Below are 25,250 nucleotides of genomic sequence, written 5' to 3'. Positions count from 1 at the left end.
GATGACTCTTGTTCGGCTGCTGCTGACGATGATCCATTTTCAGAATCATTTGTCACAGGTAAGCAAGTTGTTTTCTCGTTTCCTATAGGGTTGAGTTCTTGGGTGATTGTTTGTGGGGTTATAGAGTCCGAATCTGATTTTATGTCGTTATTCAAGGTACGTGACCTGCCATTTTTATGTTGCAAGAATAACGGCCATATTTTGTTTTGTTGGGCTGCTCTCCCTTTGGTCCGTACTTTTCTTTGCCTCTTTTTTCTTTCTTTGAGAGCGCGGGCTTAACCTCCACTATTTCTTTATTTTTGTTATCTTTTGGTCCACTCAAGTCGGGGTTGATGTCTTTTACCTTAGTGTTGATTTCACTTGTTTCTGTTAAGACGGATATTTCCAAAATAGACATTTGCGTAGTTTGTGTGTTGTTTGAATCTTTTTGTGATAGTTCTGTTGTTTTCTTTGGCAAAAACTCAACTGCCCTGTCTTTTTTGGATGAGCTGGTAGCTTGGGCTCTCACTTCCTTCAATATGTCTGTCAAAATAATTGTTAATGTTAGCAGATTTACGCATGTCGATGAGCACTAGCAATTGACTTGCTGCATGTAGTTATGCTGCTGCGCTCTCGTAATCAGATCGCTGAGTGTCTGTAGCTTCTTTTCAATACCTACTATGTATATTGTCAATATGTTTAATAGATCTACTTGGATATCCTGTTTGTCCGCTTGGTGAGAAATTGCTGTGGAGATTGTCTCCAATGTTGACAATAGGACGCCCCAAGTATTGAAAGGGGCTTGATCTTCAGTATTTGTTCGGATGAATACATTTGATTGGGGATGAATGATTGCTTGGTTCCAGATTTTGGACCCCCAGCTGTTGTAAGATGTCTGAGATCTTTAATTTTTCAGTTATTAATGGAAGCAAGCTCAATTGTCACCCTATGTCTAAAGCTAGAGGACTTTCAGCCTTGCACACGACTATCCCTTCTACTTGGAGATGTGGAGGTGACACTCCCTTCTTCTATAACTGATGAGGTCTGTTGATTGTTGCAGGTTAGTGTCCTCCTTATGCGTAAAGGAGAAGTTGTTTCCAACAGTTCCAATGATTTGGGGTCGAACTCTTTTTCTTGGGCAGGAGAATTTAATGGCTTCTGTTGCTGAATATGACTAAGTCCCTCCCCCTGCTTTTCCCAATTACTGAGATTAAAGGAAAAGAGTGTTTCACTTGAGTTATGATTGTGAATTACTGCATTTGTTGTTATTTTTCTGGCGAAGTTTATTGCTGTGTGTGTGCTTACTGAGCACTTCTGAATTGAGCACTTCTGAATTGAGATGTCTGCGACAATTTCTTGGCTTTGTACATCATTTGTGACAACTTCATTGCTTATAAAATGTAAATCCATTCCATTTTCATGATCAGACTGCTGTTTTAATAAAGATGCACCTTTGGTTTTGTTTTCCGTCAATGGTGTTGCACTGTTGGAACTTCCCTTTTTTGTTGACCCTTTTGCGATTAGGAAGTCTGTTATCTTGTAACCCTCTTTCCTTTTGCTATGGGACATCCTTGCTTTCTTGATATCAGAAGCCTTACTGGGAGATTCCTTTTCATTTTCGTTCTTTTCATTTACGTTATTTTCATTTATGTCCTTCCGGGGTATTTTTGATAAGTAAGGGCGAAATTTGCGAATTTGCGTTCCGCGAATTTGCGCGAAAGCAAACTCGCAATTCGCAAAATCCACGAATTCGTGCGAACTTGTGAATTTGTTTTTTTTACGTGTTCGCAAGGGTTTTTGCCAGTTCGCGAGGGTTTTTTACAAGTTCGGGAACGCGAACTTAATTGTGTGGTCGCAACAGTCGCGACCATGTTGTTTCTATGTGTCCAGCCTGTTTGCGAACCTGTGGTTCATCGCAGCCACCCTCCGGTTCATCACTGCCACCCTCTGGTTCATCACTATCACCCTCTGGTTCACCACTGCCACCCTCTGGTTCATCACAACACCATCTGGTTCACCACTGTCACCCTCTTGTTTACCCCTGTCACCCTCTGGTTCATCACAGCAATCTATGGTTTACCACTGCCACCCTCTGGTTCACCCCTGCCACCCTCTGGTTCACCACTGCCACCCTCTGGTTCATCACAGCACCCTCTGGTTCACCACTGTCACCCTCTGGTTCACCCCTGTCACCCTCTGGTTCATCACAGCACACTCTGGTTCACCCCTGCCACCCTCTGGTTCACCACTGTCACTCTCTGGTTCACCACTGTCACCCTCTGGTTCACCACTACCACCCTCTGGTTCACCACTGCCACCCTCTGGTTCATCACAGCACCCTCTGGTTCACCACTGCCACCCTCTGGTTCATCACAGACACCATCTGGTTCACCACTGCCACCCTCTGGTTCATCACAGCACCCTCTGGTTCACCACCGTCACCCTCTGGTTCACCCCTGTCACCCTCTGGTTCACCCTGCCACCTTCTGGTTCATCACAGCACCCTCTGGTTCACCCCTGTCTCCCTCTGGTTCACCCCTGTCACCCTCTGGTTAATCACAGCAGTCTCTGGTTCACCACTGCCACCCTCTTGTTCTTCACAGCACCCTCTGGTTCACCACTGTCACCCTCTGGTTCACCCCTATCACCCTCTGGTTCATCACTGCACTCTCTGGTTCACTACTGCCACCCTCTGGTTCACCCCTGCCACCCTCTGGTTCATCACTGCCACTCTCTGGTTCACCACTGTCACTCTCTGGTTCACCACTGTCACCCTCTGGTTCACCACTACCACCCTCTGGTTCACCACTGCCACCCTCTGATTCTTAACAGCACCCTCTGGTTCACCACTGCCACCCTCTGGTTCAAGACTGCCACCCTCTGTTTCATCACTGCTATCCTTTGGTTCATCACCCTCTGGTTCACCACTGCCACCCTCTGGTTCATCACTGCCACTCTCTGGTTCACCACTGTCACTCTCTGGTTCACCACTGTCACCCTCTGGTTCACCACTACCACCCTCTGGTTCACCACTGCCACCCTCTGATTCTTCACAGCACCCTCTGGTTCACCACTGCCACCCTCTGGTTCAAGACTGCCACCCTCTGTTTCATCACTGCTATCCTTTGGTTCATCAACCTCTGGTTCACCACTGCCACCCTCTAGTTCAATACTGCCACCCTCTGGTTCACCACTGCCACCCTCTGGATCATCACTGCCACCATCTGCATCATCACTGTCCCCCTCTGGTTCACCAGTGCCACCCGCTGGTTCATCACTGCCACCCTCTGGTTGATCTCTGCCACCCTCTCTTTCAAGACTGCCACCCTCTGGTTGATCACTGCCATTCTCTGGTTCATCACAGCACCCTCTGGTTCACCACTGCCACCCTCTGGTTCACCACTGCCACCCTCTGGTTCATCCCTGCCACCCTCTGGTTCATCCCTGCCACCCTCTGGTTCATCACTGCCACCCTCTGGTTAGGCACTGCAAACCTCTGGTTCATCACAGCACCCTCTGGTTCACCACTGTAGATTATGGGGGGAAAGCACACCTGCCCAGCCTCAACTGAGGTTACTTAATTTGGGGCTGGTTAATGTGTCACTGAATTTTTGCTTCAAGTCTGGCACCTGCTTTCTTAGCTGTAAGTGCTTCCTGTTGCAGTTTAATTTTTTTTACAGGAGCAGTGTGCCATACTTGTAACTATTCTCTGACCCTGCTTTGAGGGTCAGAGCAGGGTCAGAGAATAGTTGCAAGTAGGCAACTGAATTTTGAAGGGGCCCCTCAGGAAGCACTACAGGGAATGGTTACAAATTAGCTTGAACTTTTGCACCTGGTAAGTGCTTTCAGTTTTTCAAAATTCGTTTTCCTGCAATTTCACGAGATTCGCGGAGAGCGAATTCACGCTAAATCGAACTCGCAATCCGCGAATTTGTGCAAATTAGTGGATTGTTTTTTTTTGCGTGTTCGTGGGGTTTTTTGCGTCTTCACTAGCCGCTTGCAGCGCAACGACCGCGAAGTTACCCATGCTGTCATACATGGGCGTGGCCATCTTGTGCGCGTTGCGTATTTCCAGTTCCGGGTGCTATTTGCAATCTCGCGTTGTGTGCGGCACGCTATTATGAGTTCGCCTGTGTTTTTGCGTGCTCGCAGGGAAAATATCGCGCAAACTTACCCACGCGGTCCTCTTTTGGCGCGGCCATCTTGTTTTTCATTCATTGCTATGGTTTTTGGGCATGCTACCTTTCTATCCATCTTACATCTTTGTAATCCTATGTTTTCTGAACTTTGCTTTGCTTTTTTTTGCTTATTATCTATCTCTACAATTTCCAACATCTATATTTCATGTTTTTTTTTAACTTTTTGTTACTTTATTACCTACTTTATTTCTTTTGCTCTCTCTCTTATTTCTTCACACCTATTCTTCTTTCCTTTTTCTTGTGCCCAGGACCATGGCAAAGGGAGCCGACAAGGGCAAGGGGAAGGGCCCAGCACCCCGTACCCGGCTCCCTTGCGGGCGTTTGAGGGGGGAGGAATTCCAAGCCAGGGAGATCTTCTCTGCGTTGGAGGTGGCCGCCTTGATGGATTTTGTCCAAGTCCACCTCCCTAAGACTGTGGCAGCAGGTGGGCGGATTGCTTCCGGTTACGGTCTCCGGGAGCGTCGCCAGCTGTGGGAGAAGGTGTGCCGGGGCATGTGGATTGAGTCTGGGGTCCGGCACACCTACCAGCAAGCGACGCACCGGTGAACTGACATCCTGGACCGGGAGCATGACATGCTCGACCTGCTAGGATTGGAGATCCCTGGCCTTGGTAAGTAGCTATTTAATAACTACTTTTTTTTCTTTTTCTCTGTTATATTGCTAATCTTTTTTTTTCCTGAAGAGTAGGAATGCTGCTTATTCGATTAAATTGCAGGTAAATTAATCTTTAAATAGCTTCTGTCATTGCAGGTGCTCGCCTGGTTATTGGCGTTGCTACTATGCTTACTTGTTTGCAACTGTTTACTCATTTGAGAGCATTACTGGGTAATGGTAGAGACAGTAGACTCAAGTCTAGTCCTTCTTTGTACTCCTGCTGCTGCCACTTTGAAGAGATAGTGGTGGATTGATATGTTGAGTATATTATTTATTACTTGTTATAGGACATTTGTTAGTGGTCTGCAATCATGATGACGAACTGTGTCTGTCACGCGGCGTCTCGTGCTGCTGAGTGATGGCAGTCGTATTAGAACCTTTTTGTTGTTGGTGTAGTTAGTGAATTACATAACTTTCCTATTAGACGGTCTACGAATACTGTACTACTATCCTCCTAGTTGACCAGATCAGATGCAATTGTTGTTAATTTGTTTCCCCGACATAATTTTAGATAGTGTAGAGATCAAATATTTCCAAAAAGCAATCATCCATGTTGTGTTTCTTTATTTCATGTTCACCAGTACCTCCCAGGGGCAAGGCGCCGGTGGCGAGTGAGACTCCGGTGGAAGAAGGTGGATAGGATCAGCCCCTTGCAGGCTCCTCTGCTGGTCCCAGTAAGTTGTTCTATTGTTATATTAATACTTATACTTCCCTAACTTTTACAGCTCCTATTCATTACTAATAATTCTATGTGTTACAAAATAGTCTTTGATCTTCTTCTAATGTAGACTACTTTCTACATTCTTATCCTACCTCTACCATCACTCTCTGTGCTACTACTATTTACGATTATGAGTCAGTCTGTGTAGGTAGCTAAGCTTGCCCAGTCGGAAAACGGTGTGAAACAAAACTCTGATCCAGCAATAGCTCTAGGCACTGAGTGCAGTCCTCTGGGTTGCCCTTGCTGTCTATTCCAGTCTTCTTAATGTAAATGCTATGACAATTTCCAACAAAAAAATTTCATTGTTTACACCAAGTAAAAGGTAGCAGTTGCCCTTTTGATTTGAGAGGGGCACATCCCATCCCGCTAGTGTTTTAGGGACTATTTTGCACACAAAGAAGTATGACAAGAAAAATAGGACATTGTTGATGATAGGTGCAATTAGACTTTCAACATAGCTCAGTCCGAACAGAAGTTGAACCCCCAATCCCCTGACCGACTATCTAGTGTGTCTGACCAATGATTTTACGACCCAGAAGAACAGAAGAAGACTACCGCCGAGTCCCGGCCTATCTGAGTCACTGAAACATGACTGCCGAGTGCAGTAGTTCAAACCCTTCCACTCACTCACTAGTGAACAAAAACCACACAGTGTTTGTTAGTTTTGAAGTTTTATTTTCAATTAAGAAATGAAAACATTATTACTTTATTTTTAATAGCGTAGTATTCGGAGCGAGCAATGGTGATGGATGAAGATGACGTTAAAGTTTAAACAACATTCCCATAAATTAAAATACTATGACTCAAACTTAATAATAGTTAACAGACACATGAAATTATTAGAACAACTGTGCGGGAGCCCCCACCTTCTTTAAAGTACTTAAAGTACTGCTGGTGATGACTTACTAGTAGTTGGTGAATCGTCTGGTAGAAGGGCAATGGAATCTTCTTTCTGTAATGAGAAAAATGGTGCACTTTAAGCAAGCATTCATCAGTTGTCACAAGAAGAAGTGTAGCATTTAATGGAATAAGCATATAAAAGGTTAACACTTCCTCCCCAAAACTGTTACTTTTTTTCAATCCCAGTAATAAAAAATGTGTTATCTAACATTTTCTTCCATTATGAGACAAAGTAGGGGGTTGTGTATGGCATCTGAAAATATGATATGTTTTTCCTAGACATCACAACATCTGATGCAGCACAGATGACCACCAGTGCCGGGGCCAGCAGTGCGGAGGGGTCCACTCTGGATGCGGCGGCGCCAACAGGAGGAGCTGGAGGGGAAGACTCAGCGTCAGCGGACAGTGGTAAGTTATTATACTCCTTACTCATTGAAATGTTTTTGAGTAGGCTCGCAAAGGAGTGTATGATGTACTGTACAGTAATACACAGTACACTAGTATAAGTAGACTGTACTGTTAAGAATAGTTACTAATTTAGAACTACTTTTTGGGCTATCACAGAGAAGACAGTCAACATTGACTTGTAATAGCATTAGCGGCGGTACTTCTTGGGTAACCAATGGCCCCCTCTATTTCACTTCAACTCAGCTGGCAAATTTTTATTGTGAAGCCAAGTCATATCAGATGTAGTTTAGGGATGTGAAGAATGAAAAGTTAAAGAAGGGTGAAACGAAGGACGGGCTAGTCTTAATATTTATGACTGTAAAGAATGGTTTTGTTGAATGCAATTCAATATAAGAAGACAGCGGTTTCCAAAATATAATGAAACGGGTGTTAACCAGTGAACATCGGTCCAAACGCGCTCTGCAGCTAGGCCTTAACTCCTCTTTCCCACCATGGATTTTCTTCAAATCACTTCCAATCGAAATGATGCTATCCCAGAAGTGCTCTCAGACCCCCACACCCTTCCCCACAAATCTAGAACACCCCCAAACAGCCCCCCAAAAACATGCAATACTGGTATATTCAAAACATGGCAAATTGCGCTGTTCCCAAAACATTACTGTTTTCAGCACTTCCACTACTTCGATCCTCTTGAAACTTCCCTGGACAGTCACTTGTTCCAGCGATTCACAATAATCTCAGCAAGGCAGAACAAAATCGAACCACTGCGCTCTTTGAAGAAGAAGAAGAAGGTCTACGACTAGTTTTCACTTAGTTTTCACCCAAACTCATGCGCCCGCAAAAAAGCCAAAAAGGCCAAAATTCTGCCAATTCTGGACCAAAGAACACCAAACCTCCCTAAAACATTGCCAACATCATTATGAATGAGCCTGCATCGGGCCCCGAGCCCTAGATTCAGCGTGAACCATACCAACTTAAACCCAAAAACCCTAGTAAATCGCACTGAACCCTAAACCGTGGATATGCTTTGTCTGTCTGTGTCAAAGAGCCTAGGTATGCTACATCAGGAGGATGCTTCACTCAGTGGTGCCTGCCTTGACCCTCTGCATGGCCATGCCGCAAGCATGGGCCAAAAATCCGTTCCGCTCAAGAATTTGCGATTTTTCAGTACTTTTGCGAGATTTGCGAAATACCGAAAAACAGCAAATTTTGCAAACATAACGGATGTTTGGCCCAAGCTTTAGGCAGTGCCATGCAGAGGGTCAAGGCAGGTACCACTGAGTGAAGCAGCCTGATTTAGCATACCTAGGCTCTTTGTCAGACAGACAAAGCATATCTAAGTGTATGCAGCAAGCCACAGAGCCCCAATTTTACATGAACTGCTGTCTGGAGTGGACTCTGCCTGGCATAACAACAACAGTACCACGAATAGACAGACATGTAGTCCTGCTGTAGTAGTTGTTGTAGACTGGTTTACCTGTTTGCCACTCACGAATTGGCCATAGTTCGTCCGTAAACCGACGCTGATGATCCATCCATCCCAGTGAGTGACTGTAAAGAAAAAAGATATATTATTTAATCAATCATTATGGTATATTGGCAAGTGAGTCCGCTCCATTGACATATTGCATATTTTGTGAAATGCAATATAGTGGCCCCTGAATTTGAAGTACACTTTAATTAAACAAGGTAATGAAACAGAGTTGTTGGCATGAGTTACAATTACTGTGTGAAAGATTAAATAATAACTAAGACAAGACGTATGAATCATCATTTCATGCACAAAAAACAAACAGCAATTGGTTTCATCAGAGCCAGCCATTGCTGTCCACTGCATGCCATCTTCTCAATTATTCATTACCTGTTCTACTTTTTGTCCGCATCTTCTTCGGAAACTGAGGGCCCACAGTGCAGCCTCTCCTGTCAATATCAGAAGTAACTCTGTCAGCAATCAGCAAGCATGTAGTCAGTCAGTAATTTCAGTCTCACTCGAGGGGACTCGTCGTAATCCATCCATCTGCCTTGAAGGAAATGGATAGGGGGGGTCTGGAAGAGGAGTATAAAGGAGCATGATTGAGTTGTGACCAACCAAAGTGGGTGCCGCAGCAGCACTCATGTTCTTGGACCTAACTTGGCGTGGTGGCACTGAGCCCAATGAAGCGGAGGTGCTGCTTCCAGCTTGGTCCCCGGCGGACACCGCTGCTGCTGCAGGCGTAGTTTTATTTTTTTCCAAAAAAGGTGTCGGTGGGCACACCAGTCTCCTTGGTAGGTGGTGCCACTTGCTTCTTCTGCTCCTTCTTACTGGCAGGGGCACTGCAACTTTTTTCGCTGAGGCGCTACAGCCAACTTTCTTTGGGGCCATCTTCTTGAGATGTCAGAACAGCAGGCCGCAGTTGCACGAGTTGCAGAGTTGTCTTGTCTGTGGCAACACGTGACGTCACGTGACGGTGTGCTGCACACACCGTTGCAGGACTTCTTCCTGGCATTGGTGGTTCTCTTGTGCACCTAAAAGCAACGGAAGCCAGAGGAACATCAGTTGTACACCCCAAAAAGTCAAAAAACACAAAGAAATCACCGCAATCCCATGCCATCCATGCCCTCAATGATGTTTAAATTCAAGACACCCCACAAAAAGACTAGGTCCATGCACTACTGAGTACCCCTGGGCATAATGGTTGAAAGCAAGGCAAACTGGGTGCAGGCCTGAGCACACTGCCTGGCTTCAAAATGGCCCCTTGACCCCCCCACATGGCCAGGCCCTGCCTGTACCAGGCCTCAAAATGGCCCCCACCCACATGGCCAGGCAAGAAAACAACACCCCAAAAAGTCGAAAAACCCTCCAAACTCACCACAATCCCATGTCATCCATGCCCTCAATTATGCTTAAATTCAAGACACCCCACAGAAAGACTAGGCCCATGCACCACTGAGTACCCCTGGGCATAATGGTTGAAAGCAAGGCAACCTGGGTGCAGGCCTGAGCACACTGCCTGGCTTCAAAATGGCCCCTTGACCCCCACAACATGGCCAGGCCCAGCCTGTACCAGGCCTCAAAATGGCCCCCACCCAAATGGCCAGGCCCCAACAACACCCCAAAAAGTCAAAAAACACTCAAAAATCACCCCAATCCCATGTCATTCATGCCCTAAATGATGTTTAAATTCAAGAAACCCCACAGAAAGACTTGACACATGCACCACTGAGTACCCCTGGGCATAATGGTTGAAAGCAAGGCAAACTGGGTGCAGGCCTGAGCACACTGCCTGGCTTCAAAATGGCCCCTTGACCCCCAACACATGGCCAGGCCCTGCCTGTACCAGGCCTCAAAATGGCCCCCACCTACATGGCCAGGCCCCAACAACACCCCAAAAAGTAAAAAAAAGCACAAACATCACCACAATCTAATGCCATTCATGCCCTCAATGATGTTTAAATTCAAGACACCCCGTAGAAAGACTAGGCCCATGCACCACTCACTAAACCTGGGCCTACTGGCTAGTGAGGCTTTACGGGCACCCCAAAATAAAAAAAAATCAACATATAACCGTGAGCTAAAATTCCATGTCATAAATGAGAATTAAGTTTAAAAAAATCACAGAAACAGTTGTATCATGCACCCATGACTAACCCTGGGCCTACTGGATACTGTGGCTACCCACCACAGTATATATTTTGTTAAAGTTGTGAAAAAAGTTTTAGAACTGTAGTTGCCTCAACTGCAATGCCCCAACAAACAACACCAACTTACTTGTAAAATCTCAAGTCCAAAAGTGATCCAAACTCCAAAGTCCAAAAAGCCCTCAAATACAAATATCCAGCAGCAGCCACAAAAAGTAATCCTTCCAGCTCCACAGACAAATCAAAAGTGACCAGGACATGGACAAAGCAATGGAAGGAGCCTGCTGGACAGGAAGAGGAAGTTGGAGACTCTGGGGCACTTCCTTCCTCCCACCCCACCCCATAAAATGGACTCCTGCACTAAAAAGTGCAGCCAAATGTCAATCTGAGGAGTTATTCTGATCAAAATCATCATTTTCACAAGGTTTATGCTTCCTGAGGTGGATTTCTTGTACAGAATTGCAATTTTTGCAATTTCGGGAACGCGAGCTGTTCAAACCTCCCGCCGGAAGTCAGCTGCACGCCGCATCTACGTGTTCGGCATTGTGTACTCCCGCAATGCGTGATCGTGGGCCTTTATGACGTACTCGCGTTGTCAAACTCTCGCTGTGCAAGATGGCAAGCCGCGATAACGCAATTGCGTTCGAAAAACTCTCGCGCGATCACGCAGCAAGATCGAAAATGGCGCAGCACACTCAAAACCGGGAGAAAAACAACTGGGTGGACTCAAAATCACGGTAAGTCAACGCCGCGCGCGCGATATTGTATTTTTCAAGCGCGACCAAGCAAAATAATTAGCAGCTTGCGAATTAGCTGATTATTGGGCAAATTCACCGCTGGGAAGAAGAACATGTCGGCAGCAAGCTAGCTCGCCGCAGTGCTCCGGTATGACCTCCCGCCAGGATCGTCTCCCCGTGCAAAAAAGTGTGTTTTTCTAGTAATGGTCTTAGTTATTCTCCTTTTTCTTTTTTGAAATCTTTTTCACTTCTTATTGTGTCATTTGAAAAGAAGGCGGATGATCTTTCTTGATGGAGGTCAACCGGCAGGGCACTATCTACTGGACATTGTTCCGGTTAGATATTGCAAGGGTTCTTCACGGGGGGAGGGGCACTCACCATGGGTGGGCGAGTGCTGAGGGGTGGCAAAAATATAAAAAAGTCCTCAATAACCTAAATAGTCGTTTTGAGAATGGTAACTCGCACATTATACACAATTGTTGTAAGGAAGTCATGAATGTGATTACAAATATTCTTCTATGGTATAGTATTTTTAGTCATCTTGGTTTACTGGATGAGAGATGAGTAGTGTAGGTTTTCTCTCCTGGAACGTCAACGGCCTCCGCACCAAGCCTCGAGCCAATAGAATTTTACAATATCTGAAGGACTTGGATGTGCAGGTTGTTGTGTTGCAGGAGACCCACTTAACACATAGTGAATTGATTGCACTTACCAAGAAGAACAGATGGATTTATTTTGTCGTTTCTACCACTCAAACATCTCATACTAGGGGGGTTGCGATTATTTTTAAAAAAGGAGCTAAAGCTAAGCTGGTTTGGCAGGCTGTAGACTCTTCTGGTAGATGGGCCATGGCCTCAGTCCTTATGGTCGGGTTCTCAGTTACAATCGTCGGTTATTATGGCCCGAACCAGGATGATCCTTCTTGTCTGGAAACTGTTTTTTCGCAGTTACTTACCGTTTCAGGACCTATAATACTGGCCAGAGATTTTAACATCGTGTTGGACCCCATCTTGGACAAGTTTCCTAATAATAGATCTTTGGTTTTGTCTAAGACTAGATCCTTCCTATTGGATGCTATGAGGCAGTATGGGTTTGTTGATGTCTGGCGACAAAGGTTGGGACAACAACAAGGGGTTTCTTTTTGGAACCTTAAATATCATCATAAGTCAAGGATCGACTTTATTTTAATAACTCAAAGACTGGTAGATTCTGTTAAAACAATAGATTACCTTCCCTCTCATCTTTCAGACCATTCGTCGGTTAAAATTGGAATTAGGTGTCCGTATTAAGAAACCCCCGAGTACGTGGTCCTTTGATCGATCTCTCCTCACCAATGATGATGATATCTCATATCTTAAGTTGGAGACTCAGAACTTCTTTCTATTAAATAATGGTTCTGCTTTTAATAGAATTATCTGGGACTCTTTTAAGGCTACCTTAAAAGAGTAGTGTGGCTCACTGGTTAGAGGCGGCAGACCCGAGAGCAGAGGACGGCCCGGGACCAGGGTTCGATTCCCGGCGCGGCAGGTTTCTGGACCAGGGTCAGCGGACTCGATAATTCTCTCGCCTCGGTGCCCACTCTGATCAGCGATCACACTCGGCAACTCTGGGCATTAGCTTGCCTCATCTTCACTAACGGCCCCACCAGACTGCCGGGGATGCCTGGTCTCACCCTGGAGATACCCATTAAGGGACCATCTCTCAGGGAAGCCAGGAAGGGTTTTGCAGCGGTCGAAGCGCCTTGGGACCCTACGGATAAGTAGTGCGCTATATAAATGCCAATACATTTACATACATTTACATTTACCTTGAGAGGGCTTATTACAGCTAAAGTTGCCTATCGTAGGAAGAATTATAATGAAAAGATTTCTTCCATTGAAGCAGAAATGGCTCGTGTTCAACATGACATTGATATTAACAGTACAGCTTCAGGGTCTATTTTAGATCCTCTTCACAATCATCTGCTGATTCTAAAAGGAAGCCTTGCTTCGATTTTAAATCTGAGAGTTCAACAAAGATGGGAAGCCAGTAAGTTGGCGCATTTTGAATATAGTGAAGGCGCTGGTAAATTACAGGCTTGGAAGACCAAAGTAGATCAGGTCCGGAACAACATAGCATCTATAAAAGTAGGAAATAACAACTTTACCTCAGATGATGAAATTAGAAGAGCTTTTACGGAATTCTTCCAAGATATATATGAAGAAGATAAGGTTATCACGGCTGAGGCTATTAAGAGCTGGTTGAGTAACATCACTTTACCCTCTTTTTCTTTTGAACAATCACAGCATTTGGATAATCCCATCACAGAGGAAGAGGTGAGATCAGCCATTAGGAAGAGTAAGTAAGGGAAGGCATCCAGACCGGATGGGCTGCCAGCTGAGTTATATAAACTCCTGGAGTCAGAAATTGTTCCCTTCCTCACCATTTTGTTTAATCAAATCCTTTTAGAAGGAGTGTCCTCTCCGAAATCATGGGATAATGCCTCTATCACCCTTATTTTAAAACCTGGTAAACCTAAGGAGGCCTGTGGCTCGTATAGGCCGATTTCTATTTTGAATCTGGATTATAAAATCTTTACCACAGTTTCATCCACTAGATTAGCCTCTATCGCGCCTTCGGTCCTTCATTCAGATCAAAAGGGGTTCCTGAAAGGGAGACTTATGAACTAACCTATGATTTGATTGGTGCCATAGATATGGCAACAACCAATAACCTCCCATTGGCCGCCCTTACGCTGGACGCAACCAAGGCTTTCGACAAGGTTAATTGGGTGTACCTGTCGAAAGCCTTGGCCAAGTTTGGTGTCGGGGAAAGGTTCCTTAGGGTGATAGGCCTGTTGTACAGCAATCCATTCGGGTGCCTTCTCGTTAATGGTGACCTTTGGAGCCCTTTTTCTATCTCTAGGGGAACCCGACAGGGATGCCCGCTCTTTCCCTTGCTTTTTGATTTTTACATTGAGCCTTTTGCGCAACATCTAAGGGAGGAGGTCACCATCAAACCTTTTTACTATCAAGGTTGGATGAGGAAGGTAGCATTATATGCCGACGACGTGCTTATATTAACATCAGAGGTCACCACTGCTCTTCCGGAGATCTTGAAATTGGCCCACGCCTTTGGACAAGTATTGGGATATGAGATTAACGCCGCGAAGACTGAAATGCTTGTATGGAATGATGAGAATGCTGTAACCGATTTGCAAGCAGGCATTTCATTGCGATACCTAGGCTTGACGATAGTCAAGGACATTAATGAACTTATCCAAGTCAACCTATCTTCAGTTGTTATAGATTGTCGCAAGCTTCTCCAATCATGGTCGCATTTGCCCCTTTCATTACTTGGTAGAGCCAATCTCATCAAAATGTCTATCCTTCCTAAAATTTCTTTTTTATTTAATACCATTCCTTTATACTTTGATCAAACTACCTTAGCCAAATTCCAATCTAATATCTCATCGTTTATCTGGAATAACCATCTTCCACGGATCGCTTGGAAAAAACTAAGACGGAGACGTGATAAGGGTGGCTTGGCGGCTCCAGACCTAAAAATCTATGCTTGGGCCTTTCAATTATCCCATTCACGAATGTTGTTGAAGGGTCCCTTAGTGTCTGGGGAAGGTCCTATGTATGCAGCTATGTTGGATGGGGAAAGAATTATTCGTTCAGGTTTTATTTTTAAGTTTGGTAATCCTAAGTTTAAAAAAAAAGTTAAACTGAAGACTTTACAAGGTCTTGCCAGAACTTGGGCTGAAGTCATGAAATCCATAAAACTACATTACTTTTGTGAAAAAACTCTGTTGTGGGGGTTGCCTGAAAATCCTGCCTGGCTTGATGACATTTGAGAGAGGCAGGCTTGGAAGTTTGGGGTGACCTCTTTTACGAGGGGGATTTACTCTCGTGGGAACATCGGCAAGCTGAAGTTGGCCCCAACCTTTCACAATTTAAATACTTACAGATTCCCTTCCAGTTTACTAGATAAACTGAGACAGCTGCTCTATGTAAATTCCTTTTGGTACTTTGTCTACATGGTGGTTATGAGGACACAAAAAAAAAAGAAAAAAAAAATAGATATTGTATTTTTCAAGCGCGACCAAGCAAAATAATTCGCAGCTTTCGAATTTGCGGATTATTGGGCAAATTCACGTGATTCGCGGATCGCGAAATCGTCAAAAATCAGCAAATTCGCCCGCGAAACGGATTTTACGCCCACGCTTAATTTTTTAATCCTGTTGTTGTTCCTGTCTGGGGGAATCTTTCCTTAGCCTCTTTGGGTATCTCTGATTCCCTTGTGAGGGGCCTTCCCCTGGTCCTGGACCTGGTCCTGGTCCTGGGCGGCTTTATTTTTTCCTGAGCACATTTCTGATTCCCTTACTGCGCCTTTGTTGCACTTCTTGCTGTTACCTTTCCCCTTGCTGAATGTTAAATGACCCCTGACTTTTTATTTTGATTTTACCCCTTTGCTGTTTTGCTCGATAGCTCCTCTGGTCCCTCAATCTTGGATTTAAGTGACGATAAATTCTCCATAAGCAGTACTCAAAACTGTACTCAAGCAGGAACCTCCAGCTGTGATCCGTGCCGGTCTTCTCTATTTTTTAAAGTGTTTGGTGAATGACACCTACAATACAGATGTCCACTAAAATGAGATTAGAGGCAGATGCCAGTGATAGTCTTCATCCACCACCACCCCTTTGTTCACCGTCTCCTGTACTCAGAGACTCTCCTTGAATCCCACGTAGCTCCTCACTGTGTCTTCACACAGTCCTTGCTCTGCAAGTAAACATGAGCAACAAGATGGAAGGGAACTTACCAGAAATAGGCGAAGACAATGCAACGGAGTAGTTCATACATAACAAGACACATGGACAATGTGGTTATGAACATCAGCATCGAGGATTGCATTGAAAAAAAAAACCTAGGAAACAGGAGAATGCCATGGATTCTCCTTTATGGACTTGAATGAATTTCCGAAGTTCACCAGGGTCATCGAAAGTGAAAGTTCTGTTTTTATAAGTCACTTTAAACAAGCACAGATGAATAAGACCATAACGGGCATTCATGGATCTCAGCATTGGTCCAAGGTCTAGAAATTCCTTTCGACAATTGTCAGTCGGCTTGGAGACATCTTGATAGAAGTAGATTTTGTGACCGGAACAGAGCATGTGCTTATGTTGCTTGGCAGCATTGAGGATCGCCATGAGATCAGAGTACAGTAGAAAATAAGCTATGATACCTCTTGGTTTAGTGGAAGAAGATGCATTCTGGGGGCTGATACTGTGCGCCCTCTGAATATTTAGATCGATGGATTTTGATAGACCAACAATCTGCAAAACTTGAGCCTTCAAGAAGGAGATCATGTCGGAGCCTTCAGAACCTTACAGAATCCCATAAATGCGAAGGTTGTTTTGCCTGTTTCAATTTTGTAAAACCTCTGTAACTTTCTTCAATTGTGTAACTTCTCTAGTAAGGATATCAACTTTGGCGACAACATCTTGGGCATGACTGATATTTTGTTCCACATCAGAAAGTCTTGACTCCAAACCGGACCATTTTTCCTCAATTCTCTGAAGTGTTGCAGTAGTATCCGTCATGAAGGGTCTAATATGGTGCAGTTCGTCCATGATGTCCTCCAACGTTAAAGGAAGAGGTGATTTCGTTGGGGAGGACGGATATTTTTTGGCGCGCTTGTTGGTGGTACCAGCTGAGTCTTTAAGTCCTCCAGAATTGGAACTAGCAACCACATGGGGCTTATTTAAATGTAAAGAGTCCATGAGTACAGCACAGTGTGAAACGAGGCTGATAAGAAAGAAGAAAAATTCCACGCATCACAAGCAACAAATGTGCGTGTCGATAAATCCTATAAATAGCCTGACTGCAAAATGCTGCGTAGCCTTAGTGCCTCAAGAATAGAACTAGATGAGTAAATGATTGTCCATAAAAAAATATGACCATCTCTTCATTAAATTTCAAGAGGCATATTAGAAAGGCACAAAATTAACAAAAAAGAAAGAAAAGCCAGTCAGAGGAGTAATACAGCAACATTGCTGATGTAAATGCAGGTGCTGAGTGGAGAAAATGGCGGTCACAGCGTGAGCCTGTATGAGGCAAGAAACAGAAAGGAGAAAAAGTGGTCAAAAAGGCATCCAAGGTCTCAGAAAACTTGCCCCATCACACAGCGTGAGTTCCGATACAGGAATCCATCCTTTGTTCACCGCTAATCAGAGAAGCAAGCCTTCCCTAATGTCACAGAGCAAGCTCAGGGAGCGACCATTTTGTTTCGCCACCGCCGCGCGCACCCCAATTTAATATTTTTAATATGGTGGATGATCATGTAAGAACAGTAAATAAAAATGTTTTTAAAAGAAAAATAAGTGGGTGCAAAGTGTGAGAAAGGATGCGAGTAGCCAGTAAGCACAGGAGATGGATGGCAATACTGTCCAGTTAAGAGTAAATCAATGTTTCCTTAGGAAGAGCATTTTTGTTTTGCTAATAACTTTGGCACCATTTGAGAAATCTTCACAAAACTTTACAAAACAAATGATCAACCACCTTAGCTCCTTCCTGGAAAGTTTCATGGTTATCAGTTAATGCCGCAGCTGCCGTTACAGACCACGGTGTCAAATTAAAAACAAATATTGGGGGAGCGCTGTGATCCTGCGAGGAATGTGTGTTGGTGGTCTGTGGGTGGTTGCCCAGTTGCACGCCAAACGTCGTACGCTGTGGGTGTTGGCTGTAAATGTTTAGTAATATGTATGTTAAATACATCATAAAAATTCACTGAAAAAAGCAAAAGTCGAATTGCAGTTACACATAGGTCTTCTAATAATGAAATGTCTAGAATTGTTTTTAAAAATCAACAGTTATATGCAATTGATCATTATAATATGCACAGCGTTGACTGCACATACTATATTACTGTTGACCTACAAAATATATGGTGGTGCAAGTTATTCTGATGTCAATCAAATACAACTGGTGAGTTTCAGTTGGTTTTCTGTTTTTGAAATGGCAGTTTTGTACTATTGAAAGACCTACGCATAACTCAAATTTAGCATTTGTTTTTGTAATCAAAGATAGATAGATAGATAGATAGATAGATAGATAGATAGATAGATAGATAGATAGATAGATAGATAGATAGATAGATAGATAGATAGATTGATAGATTGATAGATCGATAGATAGATAGATAGCTTACTGTAGTTGAGACCTAGAAAGGGGAAGGAGGTTTCTTTTGCTACAGAGACAAATGTGTTCATATCTGGTAATTACAGAATATAAATGACACTCAAAGTATGATGTCTGTTTTACATAACCATTTTTACTGGAACTGGAATTCTTGTGATAGTCCCCAGAAGCCGCTCAACTATGATTGTCTCTTTGTGTTAAAACCACCGTTCTTTGTCCTGCAAACATAAACAAAATTGTACTCGTACTTCCATGAAAAGTGTAGGCCTATTTGTAAACAGACCAAGGAGCCATGTTTACCGGGGTCCGATCACTGCAACAGCAGGAAAATGCACAAATCCTTTAGAAAAAAAGTACTGGTTTTTCATATTGATCAAAGTATGGCTTAAATCCTAGTAGGGTTTGTTACATGAGCTCTGTGACTTAGAGCAACCTTTGGCATGTGAAGGATTGAAGTTAATTAAATAGTTATGGGCCATCTCACCAGTCATCCAATCCGGGCACTGAAGCCCTGGCTTATTTATGTTTTGCAACTGAAAGAATGATCTCCTGACAGCTGATAAGCAATGCCAACTGTCTGTATTGATTTGATTAGAGAGTGTAGCAGTTACATTTCAATTACACTGCTTCCTAAAGCTTCCTTTTCAGCAGCACTGCAGCTATTTGATCCCTTGACAATGATTGTAGGTTTAGAGCAATTAGGAGGATGTCCCTTCAGGGGTATTTGCTTCAATGTACAGGTTAGAATGGTTACACGTTGAAAAGATGTTACTAAGAATCGAAGACAGAATCTGCCTTGCAGAAACCGTGCATTCATCTTATTTAATTTGCTATTATGCATGAGCTCCAATTTAAACTCGCAGTTCCCATCTTTGGATGCTGCCAGTTGAAAAATCTTAGGAAATGTCTTATTACATTCTATACAAAGGCCAGCACAATGTGATGTTACTAAGAAATGTTTTTCAACAATTCTATATTTGAATAAAGGGTCTGAATTAGCATTACTCCACCTGTCAGGGTGGCAGAGGACATTGCCTCTGCTATCCTGATGGACTACAGTCAGTGATATTTAGAGATTACTGCTGGCCTACCGGTCATCGGTGTACTTCGAAAGGAATCGCTTCTATGGCAACTGCTTTCAATGTGAAAAAACGTGTGAGGAATTTTGTTTCAGAAAAACATAACACTAATGATCCATACCCCTTATGAGTATTCGCTCAGGAAGTAGGGGTCATACATGTTTTTTTTGCCCCTCACCACCAGGTGTTTCTGTACAGCGACAGACATAAAAAAGTCATTACAATGGCCACTCTAAAATGGGTGGGCAGGGTAATGTCTTATCTCCCACAGCTCTAATTCAGTTTGAGGTATTTTTCTGCCTTGCCTGCTGACAGGTTCTCTGTCACTTGAAAATGTAAGGTCTGCTCATATCTAAATGAGGTGGTCTAATTGTGGTTTTAACCGACACTGTCTTCTTGGCCTATGGACATTACAGTGCTTTATATAAACACCAGATTACATTAAACTTTTTTAAGCTGTGGTGGCACAGGGAGATTAAGTGATTTGCTCAGAATGACAGGATGTTGAGCCGCAGCCGGGATTCAAAACCAGTTCCTAAGTTCAAAGGTCAGCCACATCTCCTTACGCTTTCTGACCAAAAGTGGTTCTTTCGAAAGAGGTTATTGGGCGGGCTCTGTTTTATTGAACTACTGTCAATAAAAAAAAGGAGGAATTGGGCACAAAGTGATCCCCTTCACATACCCCAGCCAATGGCCTCCACATATCCCCAGTTCATCTTGCAACATTACAATAAAATTTTGCCTTCAATCTACCCCCTGTATAAAAGGTTTGATGTTAATGTAATTGAGTATATAATATGCAAAGAAGATGGTGATGTGAATTTAAAGTCTTCAAAACAATTCAGTTGAACCATACAAGAGCATGCTCTAGTGTATATCAGCCATTATTATAGGTGAAAAAGCAGACCATCTTGCATTAGCTCAATAGGCCCTGCACAGCTGCATTGTTCCTGTGCTGGTGGGAACACCAATGCCGTGAGTCCTGGTGGTGGTGCTGCCCAGTGGCTCACATTAGGCTCATTCTGCCAAGTACAGTCTCAGTATGTTCTGCTGGAATTCCTAGGAGCAGGAATGGCACCACCAAGCACTTAGCATTGTTCAGTTGCGGTCGGTGGCAGATGTTACTGGGTGTGCTATTATTGTTATCCCTTTGTAATTGTAGCTGCTGGGGATTTTATCAACTCTTGTCATCCCTCTGGTGTCTTGTTGGGTCTGCATGATACCAACGACCCATAGGCATCATCTGTGATAAGTAATGGCCATGTGTTAAACCCACTGCTTTTACATGTATCCTTCCCTGCTGCATTGCCCACTGGTGTGCTCCCCATGTCCTGGGCTTTGAGGGTTGATTTGGATATGATGTTGAGTACTTTTGACCACATACCTCCACTTACCTTGATGTCATTCAACCACAGACAGCACATAGATATTGAACAATCTGATTTGAAACTTAAGAACTTACTGACCCCTTCGATAATTCTCCTTGGGGTTAACAATAATGATAAGCATATGAAGGGGGGATATCTCATATTGGTCGCAATGGCAGTGTTGAGGCTATGTATAGCTTCAGTTTGGTTAGACGCTATTCCTCCAACATATCATCAATGGTTAGCCAGATTATTGTCGATATACAATTTAGAGACTGCAATATATGCTAGAAAGGGGAAAAAAGGGAGAAAGCTAGGGGAGCGAATTTGGGATCCGATTAGGCAATGGAAAGAGGAATCTAATCTCTAGATTGGGATTGATAATGATGTGTGTTGAGCTGTCTTTTTTTCTCTTCTTTTCTCTTTTTTGTTCCTAGGTTGTCGCAGAAAAGTCTCATTTGATATTTTATTATATATTCCGTTATTTGATATAATCAGAGAATAATGTAGAAGGTGATTTATGTAACCAATTCGTGCAAAACATGTGTTTATTTGTTTGTATAACATTTGACTCAAATGTCGTGTCCTGTATATGCATCAAAAAAGGGGATAAAATTCTCAATACATTTTTTTTTAAAAAAATGAAATTTAAGATCATGTAGAAAAAATATGTGTTTCGACAGCAGCAGTGGTCCCCAGTTCATTGTTTGTCTGTGAGCATATAAACCATGGAAAACTCCTCAATGTAGCTTAAGTAGCTAAAATGCCCAGTAAGGGTATCTTGCATATATCTTGTCTGTCAGTAAAGAACCGGGCTTAGCATGACCACAGTACTCTAATATTGTTTCAGCATGTGGTAGCAATATGAATACTTAGGTACACAGACTCCACAGACATGGTAATGTTTTCAACACATATTTGCTAACAGTCCTGTGACTCAGTCAAGATACTCAAATTGTGTGTTTTCATACTCCAAATCACCAACACTGCAGTACCATAACTAATTTATGTCCCCTTGTTTTTCCGATCGGATCCTCTGTGTGTTTACAAGCAGAGGAGCTGATTAGACTTTAGCAGCGTGGGTTTTCTGTTGCAATGGTGAAGGAGTACTCGCTCTGCAAACTGAGGGTTAGCCCACTGTTATGTTGTATGTTTCTTTAAGTCTATGAATTAGAATGTAGAATTGTATGATGTGTGGATTCTATGTGGGACTTTCATTCCAGGATTAGCTGTTGGATTGGAGACATCGCTTCCCTGGCTCCCACCTGTTATTATATATATCTTATCTGCAAATAAACATATACCTTGGCTACACCTTTTGTCTGGAATACTTCACTACACCCACCTGATTTAAATGGGGCAAAACTTAAGTATGTCAGAAGTGGCACCTACTCAGCTCCACCTTTGACATATTCCTTCGAACAGCCCTACTGAGTAGGCTGTCAGACGTTTGTCCATTCAATGCCCTCCCAATTTAGAGTGGGCATTCAAATGGCCAGTTTTAACTATCCCTTACTTCCATAAAAAGCCTGGTGTGAGGGACAGTAAAAATGTTTAAATGACCCCCCGCCCACAAAATGAGAGAACACTCCCATGGTGTGGATGGAATTCGTTTTTTTTCTTTTTTAAAAACAAAATCCCACATTAGGATCTTGTTTTTGAAGAAACAAAAACAAGTTTAAAGTTTGATGGGTGCCTTCATAACAGCGTTTCCTGCCAGTGACTAAAGATGTTTGCTGGGCCAGAGGACGGTGTTATATATGTAGTTGCTTTAAGATGTAATGAATTGTAATGTAAGATTCTTGTCTATATGCTTTAGTGCTAAAAGTGACAATGTTGTACAGTTGCATGTCATTATGTTTAGTGTTCTTTTAAGAGCATGTTCCACTGTGATTCTGTATTCTGGAACTCTTGACTCTTGGTCAGTTATTGGAAGACATTGCTTTACACAGGTCATGTTGTACTGTGCTGCATAACAAACCATCATTTTTTATACTGCATCTTTATTACAATGCAATGGCGACGAGTTGTGAAGGAAAACTAGCTACTACATCTTCAGCAGCGTAGGAACGGTACTACCTCCATTGAGCCCCAGTCAAGATTTATGCTATTATCTTTGTTTGTGACACTGCTGCATGGATCACTCTGCATGAATCTTGCCCGTTCTTTTTGGTGATTCTCCGACTCTGGATTATTCTATAATTTCAATTGTTTTGGCTGTTTGTCCAATGCAAGGAAGCTGTCAGACGCTGAAGCTACCAGCCGACGCCAGCCTGTTCATCCGATGTGAGGAAGCTGTCATGTGCTGCAACCATGAGCCGATGCACTGGTCCTTTACCACGGCATTGTTTCACTGTGACTCTCCATCGTAACGCTGTCACACACCTGCTTAGCATGCCCTGATTCACTGGTCCTTAGTGACTTCATTCTGTTAGCTTGGAATCTCTATAGCAACGTTTTGTTGCATGTCTCTTTCTTGAACTTTGTTTCCAGGGTAAGAGACTGTGTTTCCCTTGTCTTTAAGCGTACACACATTGTGTGATGTTACATGAATGTGGTGTACTTTCCTTCTTCTTATAGGAGACATTTCAATAAGTTCATCTGGTTAAAGGTATTTTGCCTTTGAAAGTTTGAAGGATTATTTTTTGTCTTTTTGGGAAAGCTAATATTGGGTGTGTGCCAAATACTGTTCAGCACGTGCATCCATAAATATTTCTTCTTGAAAGATACATGTGATTTTTGGCATTTTTTTATATAAATTGTAGATTTCTATACTCTCCATTCCAATTTTACTGGATTTATTCATAACACTGGAGCATTCTCCTCATATTGTTCGCAATTGTGCTGTTTCAGTTCACTTCAATTACAATTTAAAGGCACTTTCAGGTGATTTCAATTCTATCCACCAGCCAAATTTCTGCAGAATAAAGGAGAACCTCCTATCCATTGGGCCAGATAGAAAGAGGGGTTTATAACATATCTTAAGGCTATTGGTGGGGACAGAATGGTGTCTGAAAGAAAAAAATATATATTGTTGCATTGTTTAGGTCTGGCGGTACAGGTGGCTTTTAGATCCCTACCACCTGTGGAGGGACAAGGTGACAGGAATGTATATGAGGAAGCCATGTTGAGAATGGAGATTCTTTTTGAGCTTACAATCAGTGTTGTAGTTCTACACCCGAGCACGAGAAAATGAAACATTTGTTGAGTTCCTCACAGAAGTGCGCTCGCTTTCGACTAACTGTAATTTTGGACATGTTACTGATGAGATGACCAGGAACCAAATTATAGTCCACGTTAAAAGCAAGAAAGTTCAAGAACAGCTGTGGGTTCCAAATTTAAAGATGGCTATTACTACTGCTAGAGCTCTAGAACAATTGGAAAGATGGATGATGTCGTTGAGCAAGGATAGCAAGAATGCAAGATAATGTGTGTAGTGTGGGTTTGAGTGGCCCCAGGGGAGGTAGTCAGCCTTCTGGTAGTTTGTGTGGAGCTATTCACCCTGTGAATGCAAGCAGTTTTTGTGATGGTAACCAGACACTCTGAAGAGGGGATAAAAATTGTCACTGTTTTAGGTGTGGAAGCACCAACCACATTGCTTTTTCACCACGGTATCATGCATTAGGCAGATAATGCAGCAAATGTGGGCATGTAGGCCATTTTGCAAGAGTGTTCAGGGATTATTTTTAAAAGTGATGCCACAAGCACTAAAGGTAAAGTTCTGTGTGTAAGACATGAGTGGGACCAAAATTGAGATGGCAAAGGTAATAATGGTATAGTTCTGTCCGTTTCTAGAGGGAGGGATGGTTCAGAGATGGATGGAAGTGAGGTAAATGGAGCTAAGAGACCACGCAACCATTGGGTTCACATGTTAGGGGTACATCATGAATTGATGGCTGAATCGAAATGACCTTGGACAATTATTACTAAAGAGTAATATGTGCAGTGAGTTGGTGGGAGGATGTGCTTGGATACCCTCTCGGAGTCTGATATAATTGCTGAGAGTTTTTATGGTTCCAGGATCGATATTGAAGGGGATCAGGAATTGGATATTGAGTTCAAAGGGAGAATGGCACTTATTAAATTGTAGGTGGCTATCAAGAGTGTGAATGTGTTGGGGTGGAAAAACCAAGGAAATTGAGCAATATCCTTAACCCGAGGTGTAAGGATTCTATGCTTTTACCCTCCGATGGGGAAAAGGAAGGAGTAATTCAGCTGTTCCCCAAGGTTTTTGATAGAAGACTAGGAAAGCTAATAGGGTTCAGTCATTGTATTAAAGTAAAAGCTAATGCTATTCCAGTAAAACAGAAACTTAGAAGTGTACCAGTAACGGTCAGACAGGAATTAAATGGAGTGTTGGAAGAGTTGGTCAACAAAGGGATAATTGAAGAGGTGGAATCCTCTGAG

The sequence above is a fragment of the Lissotriton vulgaris genome, chromosome 3_1 (genome assembly GCF_964263255.1).
Source record: "Lissotriton vulgaris chromosome 3_1, aLisVul1.2, whole genome shotgun sequence".
Lineage (NCBI taxonomy): Eukaryota > Metazoa > Chordata > Amphibia > Caudata > Salamandridae > Lissotriton > Lissotriton vulgaris.
This window is presented reverse-complemented; position numbering follows the sequence as displayed.